Here is a 12,010-nt window from a genome sequence, read left to right as displayed (position 1 = left end):
GATTAGAAAATTAACTTTCCATAGCAAATGCATATGTATTATAATACTTGTAGTCATAATTTGTTGATTTAATCAGTTTTTGTGAAATATTTGATAAAAAATAAAATGGCGTGGGTATCGCTCCTAACAGGCCGCCACCAGGGCGACGACTGAAGAAATCTGAAATCTGTCACGGTGTCATCATTTTTAAACCGGAATTTATTAGTTTTTTGCAAAAAAAGTTGACTTCTGGTCCATTAAATCCAACTCTTTAAGGTAACTTTGTTAAGAATTTAATTACCTACACATACATATAAGATTCCATGAAAATGGGCCCTCTGATTTCGAGGGTTTTTTCATAATAAGTCAAAAAATGGCAAAAGACATGGTGTGTTTGCAATTTTTTTTAACATACTTATTATAATCCTGCACCAATTTATAAGCAACTAACATGTTCAGTATACCCTCTGCTACAAAATATATTTTTATCAATGTGATAGAAGCCACCGTTTTTCCAATCTAATCAAGTATATCAAGCCGACTTTAGCATTTTAGCTTTAGGGATCCCCTTAAGGGCCCGTACAGGGTGACGTGCCGCGCCAATTTTGGGTTTTCAATGCTCTTCACACAGCACACGCAGTGACACGCACACATGTAAGTTTGCACAGTGGGTCGATAAACTTTTACTCGCCAACTTTATTGACAATTATGTTCAAGTACATTTTGGGTGATTTTAGGGTAAGTAAGTATAATTCTTACTTACACTGGTAGGCACCAGGAAAGAGTAGAAATTAATAGGGGTGCCACTTTACTCTATACTCGGAACCCGATTAGCTTTCTCAAACAAATGTGGTATTTACTTGTAGAAAGGTAACTAAAAGTATTAAAGTGTAGATAATAAGTTTCGGGCATCCTCCAGCCAACTGAACCCCGACGACAAAGCAAAGTAAATACATAGTGTCGCAAAAGGGCTATACTAAGCCAAAAGGGGATGACTCAAGGGGTCATTCTGAACAACTTTTGTTCTACGAGATTTGCAAATTCGCGAAAAAAAATATTCGTTTTCCATGGTAAAAAGTCACATGTCCAACAAAGTTTCTATGAAAAAGGTTTTTTTTTGTTAATTTCCAAAACTCGTAGAGCAAAAGTTCAGAATGACCCCCTGTCTTACTCCTTTTTACCCGACTGCCGAAGGAGGAGGGTAATGTTTTTTGATTGTATGTATGTATATATGTATGTTTGTCTGTTTCTTTGTTTCCTCCTGTAGCCTAAACGGCTTGATAGATTTTGATGTATGAGGTATTGTTAGAAGCGTATTGATGGCGCGATGGCTATAGGCTATGTGACGTTCCATTAAAATGTACATAGCGCCCTCTTGAGGACATAACGTGATGATCGAAAAAATAATAATTCAACTTTGCCGTGTAAGGTATCAAATGAAAGGACTTGATTTTCACATTACAAAAATATGCATATTGAAGGTATTTAAATAACAACACCAAAATTATTGAAATAAAAAATGATCATGAACTACCTACCGACGTAAAAATTCATAAAATAAAAACAACTAAAAAGTTACAAATAAAAAAATACAATTATAAAAAACTAAAAACCTGACTGTACGCTAAAAACATGAAAACGAGTCCCAATGTTAATGGAAAGTATCGCAGGCGGGGACCAACTTGACCGCCACTCAAGGCCGTTTTCTAAGTAACATTCAGCTAAATGGTGAACCCTCTGCTGGTATAATTTGTTTATATACCGCTTTTTCAATACCTGTAAGTACATTTTTTGGCAGCATAATATTTTTACTTAATTTTAGGGTTTCGAACGTCAAAAGAAAAAAAAACAACCGTTATAGGATCTCTTTGTTGTCCGTCTGTCTGACTGACTGTCTGTCACCGCCCTTTTTCTCAGAAACGGGTAAAGATATCAAGCTTATATTTCGCATAGATGGGGAGTACCCCAAAAAAATATTATGGTACTCCCTGTCCCACACAAGTAAATTGGGGCTTATATTTTTTCCAGTTATTTTGATGTGTATCCTTTTTTTTTCTTTGTTGTTTTGTATAAGTATGTGTTTCTTTTCTTTAAATCTGTATTTTTTTTGTTGTTGCTGTCTATGTGTCGAAAAAATGTATCTTTATCTTCAAATCACGCCATCTATCGTTTGTTTTTTTTGTGGCTACTGTCTATAGAAGAAATTCCGTCATTGACAATTTTACGTTACGAATTTATTTTATTTTTATTTTTACATTTTCGTGGAGAATCAACAGCAATTTGTTAATAAATAATTATTACTTATGAACACATAACAACTTGATGCCATTAACAGAATGAACTTAGTAAACCCAGTAAACCTAACACATCCAGAGGAAAAACAAAATCTCTTTCTCTCTCTCTGAAAAACATACTTAATAGCCCAAACTCGATGCTTTTAGCTATTAACATCTTTGAAATAAAATTGAGCCACCACCGTGTTACTGCCCTCATCAGATCCTCACGAGACCATACCTCAACCAGCACCAAGAGACTGTATTTTTGATCCCTAACCTAATGTTCGTGCGTATTGTCATCACTTAGATCCATTCGCTATATTCCTGCTCCTCATCAGACCTTTACGAGACTGTAATATCACGAGAATATTGCACACTATCTAATTTAATTTAATGCATTGAATATACTGGAAGAATTATGCTTCCTCAATTTCAAATCTAATTATGTTGGTGTCATAAAAGTTGAAAAAGTGCAATGACAACCAATGTGCAGTGATTTTGTATCTGTACACGATAAGATCGCGAGCTGTCAGTGCTGCCTAAACCGACGTGACCCTTCTTTGGAGGCCAGCGGCCAACTGAGTCAAACGTCACTTGTGTTTATGATTTTATAACACAGAAAGCCGCCATAGATATTTGTATGAAGATTTGAGGGAAAAAAATTGCTCAAGTTTGGGATTAATTTACACAAAATAAGTGTGTGTTTATTAAAAAACAAGGTATTTAGCGCCTAGTCCAAGCCTTTAACTTTATAATATGATAAAAATCATATGAAAATTCTTAATAATTACGACACAGTTGTTACAATACGGGAGTGTGATTGACTGGTTTTTCTTGATATTCTGAAATTATTTTACAGTTATCCATAATCATTTACTTAAATTCGAATGATTCAGCACCTAGCTAGACTCTTCAACTACCTGTGTGATTTTTTTCAAGGCTGTAGAGCATCATTTACTACATAATTCTATGACAATGCCAACCCTCGATTCCCTATTGCAGACCCTTAAAGACAAATATATTTGTACCCGTATCTTATGTGATAATATATTATGTATCTATATATTCTGTGTCAGTGAAGATATATCAGCTGTCTGATACCCATATTACAGGCTCAGACTAGTTTGGGGTCCGACGGCCCTGTGTGAGATGTCCCCACATATTATTAATTATTAAGACCAAATTAATGTAAACATCATGATTATTATATATTACCTATTATTTAGACTGTACAATTGGCGACCTATTAATACACATACTAAATTATTATCATGATAACAATGTATGATGTTACAACATCAATATTTTGAAAACGGACTCCGCTATTAGTTCGACCATTATCGTGTACCGAGAACAGCCCACCTGTAAACAAAACAGTGAAATGGATCTGGAATTAATTGTACACCATCCAGCGTACACAGGGTGTTCATTAATTAACGCCCAACTATTTTATTACCATCCTCATTGCATAAATCTTCCTGAGACAGAGTACACGAACCAATATTTTATAGGTATACAATACAAGTGCCATGTTTATGTTAGCTCAGGGATTAGCGTGCCTAATTTAATGCCATTATATTGTTGTACTATGGGGAAGGGACACTGTTCTAGTTCGGATTTATTGCACTAGCTAGTGTCTGCGGGTTTCGCTATGCGTTTTTTGCCGTCATTTAAGGATTACCTATATTGAATCCAGTGAAAAAAATGGCCTGTATTTTATATGGCATCAGAGTTCATGTAACTGATATTTTCTTTGAACTACCAACTAGGTATTCAGAGCATATAATTTATAATTGGGTACTTCAGTAGTATTCAGTACTTATATGACAAAGGAATTCTTGATTTCACCACGATTTTAAATTGAAATCCTGACTATCTGTAAACTCGTCACCCGATCGTAGCCTTTGGAGTCTATAGAATAAATATCATTTTGCCTGATTCCAATTTTATTACTGACAGTAATCCAGACTGGAGAGAGCAATGAGGGGATAAAAATTCCACCCATATTGTCCAGTTATACTACAAAGTAAAAGTTTCAAGTTCTATTGCAGAGTGTCAACTTTGTAGTGGGTTTATATGAGTAAGCTGAGTGTTCAGAGGGGCGATTGTAAAATATGTTAGTATAGATAGCTATACAATTTAATATTAGTATGAGTAGGTAGCACTAGGTAAAATAATAATATATGGTAAAATTTTGCATGCAAGTTTTACAGGGGACTATGTAAAATATATGGTAAAATTTTGCATGCAAGTTTTACAGGGGTAGTAGGTACCTACATGGTGATGCGGTGCTAATTTTGGGCTCAAAATGTAGTAACTAAAATCGATCGTTCCTAACTATTACCTCCCTCAGCGCGGACGATCCAGACGAATGGATCTCGGACGACAAATCACAGATCCAAAGTCTGAACACGATAACTTTATTTCTTGTACTGTAACAATGACTAATAGTATTCAAAGTTAAATGAAGTTAGTATTATGTACCAACCCACTGTACTGCCGGCATCTTTTATCCTCCACGAGGGTATGTGAAAGTTTGGGAATTGATGCCCGGAACGTATTTGAATTGTAAATGTCCGCCGCCCTCGTTAGCCACTGAAGACGCCGCCTCACCGGCCTGCGAAGGGATTTTTACTTACTTCAAACCAATTCCATATGTAATAATATTTTTGATTGAAAACCGTATTTTTGGTTGATAAAACTTGTTAATGCGGCGGAATTTGTTTCTTAAGATCCTCTATAAATATATTAATATACATAATAGGTATGTGGTATGATTGGGAATGGGGAATAGATGGGGTAATTCGTTTTAATGAAGTTACTGATTATCAGAGTCCTAAGTAGGAACTTAAGTATTCATATCTAAATATCTAAGTTTTTATATACAAATACAATATTCAGACGTATATATTATTGACCACGAATAACCTCTCGTATAATATCAGTGAGTTCACACGTGTTTTGTTTACATAATCTTTCTAATGCCGGCGATGTATCGCGCTAATTAATAGACCTGTTTACTTTAATAAATCCCTTATAGTATTGTTTCTGTTCAAAACATAGCATATTGCAGACATTGCTTATAAAAACCTAGTTCGTGTTAAATCCAAGTACAATGTACATATATTATGTCATGTACACTACGAGTAATCTTTCACTACCTATGTAAATGCGAAAGCGTGTAATTTTTACTTACATACAGTCCATCGATACTTATATATATATAATCGTAAAGTCTCGTATGTATCGCACTAAATAGATTGTCAGAAATATCTAGAGAAGACGATGATGTCTGCTGAAGTGGACGCACTGGTGTAAATTTTCTATACAAAGAATACATAATGCGATGCGTCCGTTGCTTACGATGCTGAAAGGTGGACGCACCCACATCTATACGGTTATGATTTCATCACATGTCATCTCAAAATAATAACGGTCTGAGTCCATTTAAAATAGAGAAGTGGGTACTATGTTGTATGGTTTGTGTTGTTTTTTCTCTGTGTTTGCATGTCATCTTCAAGTATTAAAAAAACAATTCGTCATTGAAAATAATAAGTCCTCTTGTTTACATAGAGAAAATAAATTACGATATAAGGTAACGGGTCCATATTCCGAGGTAAATAACAACATTTGAAAGTAAGTAAGAAAAATAAGCATTTGTAACCATCAATATTGATGTGAAATATTGTCTTCTGTAAGAATATACGTTAAATTTTATATTTCTTAACACAGATTCATTGATAACATATTAATTATACTTAAAAAAATATAATTTATTACACATGTCGATTTGCCCTTATACCGAGGTAGGATTATGGTTTCTTCCATATACCGAGGTAGCCTGTTCCATATTCCGAGTTAGTCCTGTCAGTGGCTCCATGAGTGTAGCCATGAACATAAGGAAATTACAATCTAAAATATCGATATACTTTTTTAACCCTAAAGTACTCCAAATAAATTTAATTATTCTAAATAGTAGTTGAAAATAATGAAAAGAATTAAATACTCTCCATTTATATTGGTTTTCGTGATATTTTCTATTATTTATGTAACATTTTCATAATTCATTATTGCAACTGGTAACATTGGCTAGAAAAAATATTCATAATGCTTCTATGATGTTCTATGGACTTTTCCAAGCGATTAAAAAAAAAATAGAGTAGAGATGGGGTAAATTGATGAAATAGTGACAGTAATCGAATATAATCGATTATTGAACTCGAATGATTTAAACATTTTTTACTATAGTTTTTATCTAAGTAAGGTCTAAAATTTTTCCACGATATTTTATGTTCTTACTTAAATGTTTAAAAGTTGATGATACGTAATAAAAGTAGATGTGTAAGGGATGAGGAAAAGTATCGAATACTTACAAAAGCCAAATACCTTATCAGTACTAATTTCCGATGAGTACCTAATGTATTTACCATAAACGAATATGATTATAATAAAAGTATCTACCCAGGAATCGATCCAGCATCGATTATTTTTTCATTCAAGCATAGGTCGGAAGCAAGGAACATTGCACTAGGTACATCTCTATGGCGCATGCGCGCTGGACTGGAGGCGCGCCGGCGCCATGTTCAATTTTCCGCCGAAAAGTTTGCCGCTATTCTTTGAAAGTATTTTTGTTAAGTCTTTACATTAGAAAACAAACATCTTTTATTAAATTATTATGTTTGTATTTGCAATATGCAATTGGAAAATCGATAAGGTAAGCTTGTGTGCGAATTATTTTAGGAAATTACGTGAAAAGGAAATATTTTTATGTTTTTATCAGTAATTTGGCATCAGTTTAGTTACTAACCTAGGTTTTTGTTCTAGCGTTTTCGTTTCTAAACTCACTAAGTTTTGTGAAAATGGGTACCAACTTATAAGGATAAGCTTAATTCTGTCAACTATCCATACAATTTACCTACTTACTTTATTTTTCAGTGACAACAACAAGAAAATGAAAAAATCAACCAGACCCCTAAACCAAACATGAAATGCAGTATACAGGACATTCATTTATCTGGGAATTCTGGGATAACAATATTACAACGGCCATCAGACCTCGAAGTAGAAGGATAATGGAAATAAAATACAGAAATGAAATTAGGCAATTGTGTATATAAGTGTTATAAAAACTCCACGGTCGTGTGTGTTATTTTATTCACCCAAATAAAGTTTTACGTCTACAAATTTCTTTCTTTTTTCTTTTATAAAGAGTAATAAGTAGGTAGTATCTAGTAGTAGTTTCGTAAAGTCAGGCATATCTATCCACACCCCTTTTATATTTAGGAAGAAAGTCGCTAATTCATCTTGATTTTATGGTTTGATGACGGCATCGGATGACACTGCGAAGGTGTGATGTAGTCATATTCCGATTTCCGAGGTACCTACCTATGTAAAATGTCATACTCCATATTAGGGGTTCAGCAAGTATTTTAATAATCCATATTCCGAGTTATCAAATTATCGATTTAGAAACAACATAGATTTGTTACTCAAATCATACATAAAATATTGGTAAAATTATGTATCACTTACGTTAATAGCGATGAAATAACACTGTTTTTTATCATTTCAAATATACATACTAAGTTAAGGTTTTCTATGTAACCATGATTTTTGGGTCAACAATTATCGTGTCATATTAAGATTCCTAGAGGATATTTTGTACCGCCGAATTAGGTTATAAGCTTGTCACGTTCATCATTATTATTATGTAATCAAGCATATACTTCAAATGTTATTATTTGTAAAGTTATAAGCTAAAAATCATGACATAGTATTTTTCCTTATACCGAGGGTAACTCGGAGTTAGGAACAACGTATAAAAATCAGGCCCTTATACCGAGGTATTTTGTTTTTAAGTTTAAAGGTGTTAAATTAGTTTAAAAAGAGTTAAAATTTAAATTTAATGTAAGTATAAGAATATAATAAACTAAATATAAACTATTTACAAAGTTGAACGTCGTATAAATATTAAAAAACACAATTATTAAATATGGCTGGCCTTACGTAAGCCGGGTCGCGTTTGTATGAAAAACATGGCGGCGTCGCCCTCACGGCACATTACATGAGTTTTTAGTAATTTTAGGCAATTTTAAACATATTTACTACATCAAGTAGTTTCAGTTAAAGATAATGAACGATTAAATGTAATTTTAGAGTATCCAAACCTATTAAAATGAGTAATAATCATGAAAATAAATATAACTCGAAATAAGGACGCCATTTTGAATACCGCGATATATGGACCCGTTACCTTACTTGTTTACAAATAAGAATTCAATCAATAAACGCATACCGAAGTTCAGCTCAAAACAACAAAACCAACTGTAGGTTCATTAATAATGAATTCAGAAGAAGGCGTGACAACAAGTTCTTACGAAACACAAGTGTTTAGTTTTCCAGCTGCGTCCGAGATGTTTGATAAGGAACATGACCAAGATGAGATAGAAGAAGAGGATTTGGGGTTGGAACTTCCATCATAAACATTCTATACATATAGACTGTTAATTAAATATGCATTTCATAGGCGGTTAGCTGGTTCTAAAACCCAGGGTAACGGGTTCACTCTGGTCAAGACGCGGTCTTCTTCAGCGCGGAGATCTGTTGTAGGGTTTATTCATCGTGGTGAAAAGATTAGCCATTCAAGTCATAGGGTAAACTAGACTTATATAAGATACCTATATATATTATGTACAGTTTATACGTCCCACGCGCATTGTCGTTTATTGCATTATGTTTGTAGTTTACAGATACTTTATGATGTACCTACAGAAAAATACTAGGATGGACCGATCATGTATAGCCACAAAGTGACTTGCAATAAATATATTTTAATTTATAGCTATAGATTATCATTTTGTACACACACATTTGAGATCGGATAGCCGCGTATCCTCAAATCTCGCTGTTTTATCTATATATTTTCATTTAAATTGCGAACAACACTGCAAAGCTTCGCGGCGCGAGTGTAAGAGCGGGCTTTATTATTTATAAGTGCCCATCCACCACCTAGGACATGCTCAAGTGATTTCGGCGACTGGCAATGCGGGGAGGCGCCGCGCCCCCAGCACCTGGTGCTGGACTTCACGCCGCGCGATGATGACGAGGCGATGCGGGAGAAAGTGAGCAAGTTCTGGAAGTTCATTGATCAGACGCCGCTGAAGGTAAAGTTCTTCGTCTTAATCGTTAATGATTATCATTTATTCATAGCAACTACGTGTGTATGTGTAACAACCAATGTAACTGGTTTTAAATTTATGTAGTTAGTTTCCCTAACATAGCTCCAATTCAATTTCCCTGTAAGGCATAGCAATATTTTCTTAAAAACTAAGCAAGTAGTATCTCAACGTGTGAGCTGTATCATGTCTTAGCGTGTTAACGACAAATACTAGAGCTCGTCTAGGGTTTACTTATTTAAAAGTTCACTTTCAGGTTAAAACCGCTCCGTCAGCAATGGATGAATCTGGAGATTCGTGTCTGATGGTGGACGAGGCTCCATCGTCTCCCCCGCGCCCCCCGCTCGAGCGCCCGGACCCTACAACACCGCCTCTGCATACACCAGAACCTGGTAACTTGGAGACAACGTTCTTCTTTTCACTGATATAATTATGCCTGACATTTTCAGAGAAAAGGAATTAGGAAAACATTCCGACTGTAAAGAATGAATACCATATTCTGAGTCCTGTTGCCAGTGTTTTTTCTATTATAATCATAAAATATCATAATGAATTCATAATACAAACGCAATATCTATAAATATGATATATTTTTAGATATGCTTCGACGATCCATCATAGGCTCTGGATTATGCAACAGTTGCTACGCGTGCCCCAAGGAGGATGCTGAAGAACAGATAGAAGAGGAGTCTTGTATTTGCAATACCGGTAAGTTGCATTATTTATAATATCAACAAAAAAGCAAGTACTTCTAGCATTTTAAAGAAAAAGCTACCCAAATAGAGCAAGTATTCGTGTATGGAGCTTTATAAATTAGCGTAAGTATGTACAAATACGTTTTTAACGATATAATGAAACTGTACATGTTGTAGGTTATATCTATATTTCCTGTCTAACTATTCTTCTTATCTAAGAGATTAATACGTGTGTAATAGGTAATTAGTTATATTTTCTGTATCTCATAATAATGCTATTATTAGGTTGATCATAATGAAGTACCATTAACCTTTCCGCATTGGAGATAACTTCTTAGGTATATGGCATTCCCCAGAACTCAAAACTATGTAAATAGGTAGGTCAGTATAGAAAAACACCAATCAACCAAACACAGGGGGATTTTTTGAATAAAATCTACCAAATACCTATATGAAACATTAAACATCAACATTTTAATAAATATAATTTATTGCTTGAAAACATTGACCTAAGTTTGCCTCGACCCATTTTCATACACTTTATCCCCATATCAACTATCTGACAAGATTTCTGAACCGTAACTAAGTAAATAACGTAATTTTAAACAACGAAAAATATTTCGAAACTTATTGTAATAGAAATATTTTAAAAGGGTATCATGTAGAGAAAAATTATTCACCTGCTGTATCATACGTAGGTATTCGTATTCGCATCAAACGGATTGTCATAAATGTATGGAGAAACGGCGTCGGCAATGCTGATGAAGTGGACGCATTTGTGTGAATTTCTTTGAGTAGGTATTAGGAACTGAATACGGTGCGTCCGCTACGTAAAAGAGAAAGAAAGAAAGAAAATACTTATTTGACACATTGAACAACAAAAACAGAAAAACAAAGGAAAAGAATACAACAAAAAAATAACAATACAGGAAATAATACAATATAATGTTGCTGTGCAGAGCGTCAAATCGACACCAGCTCAGCATGTGTTGTGGCCAAAGAGCCACAGCGCTGGTTTTCAGATGCCTGAAGGGGGATGCTTACCTTCATAGGCCAGTGTCATTCACAGATGCAGTGAAGGTAGAGTTGATCTTCCATAATTTAAAAGTAGGGAAAATAACACGCCTTTAGTTCCGATACGATCCTATTAGCTATCTCCATAGCAAGCATCCCTTATCTGGATTACCTACATCACTAATTATGATCGTAGTAAAACTATATTAGTTATATTAGTAATATACTCTTAGATTAACAATATACGAACAAGATGGAAAAGCAGCGTAAGACAAACGTTTCGACAAAATAATAATAACACCCCACTTCTACTACTGAGCTCTTCCTTTGAATTTGTTCGGTAAGAAGATTTGTGACTACAATAATTATAGTGCAATTGTTGCTATTTCGTTGAACTTAAAACGGTTCGACAGTCAACAAAACGCGGACAGTTTGTTGCTTTGTTCTTGTATATGACACACCATCTGGTTCGTATTGTAAATCTATGACTAATAATAACGAGACGAGACTGGACTATTCTAGTGTAAACACACACACGCGTATTAGCGACGCCATGATCTGTCTAGAAGAGTTTGCACGAACATAAACAACGATTGTGCAATCGTTGATAATATTATGACATTATAAGTTAATTGCAATATTTAAGATTTGCACATGCGTTATTTTGAAACCATATTCATCAGAGTCTCACTCGCGTCTCCGGCGACCATAGCATATCATGTGTAATATTATTATTTGACTTGATTACATTTTTCACCAAGCTTGTTCATTTCTTTCCTTTATCTCCGTGGCTATATATAATATTTATTGGGATTCAAATAATTGTGACGTTTTCATATTAGAGAATTGTTACACACTTATGATTATACAG

The sequence above is a fragment of the Plutella xylostella genome, chromosome 17 (assembly GCF_932276165.1).
Source record: "Plutella xylostella chromosome 17, ilPluXylo3.1, whole genome shotgun sequence".
Lineage (NCBI taxonomy): Eukaryota > Metazoa > Arthropoda > Insecta > Lepidoptera > Plutellidae > Plutella > Plutella xylostella.
This window is presented reverse-complemented; position numbering follows the sequence as displayed.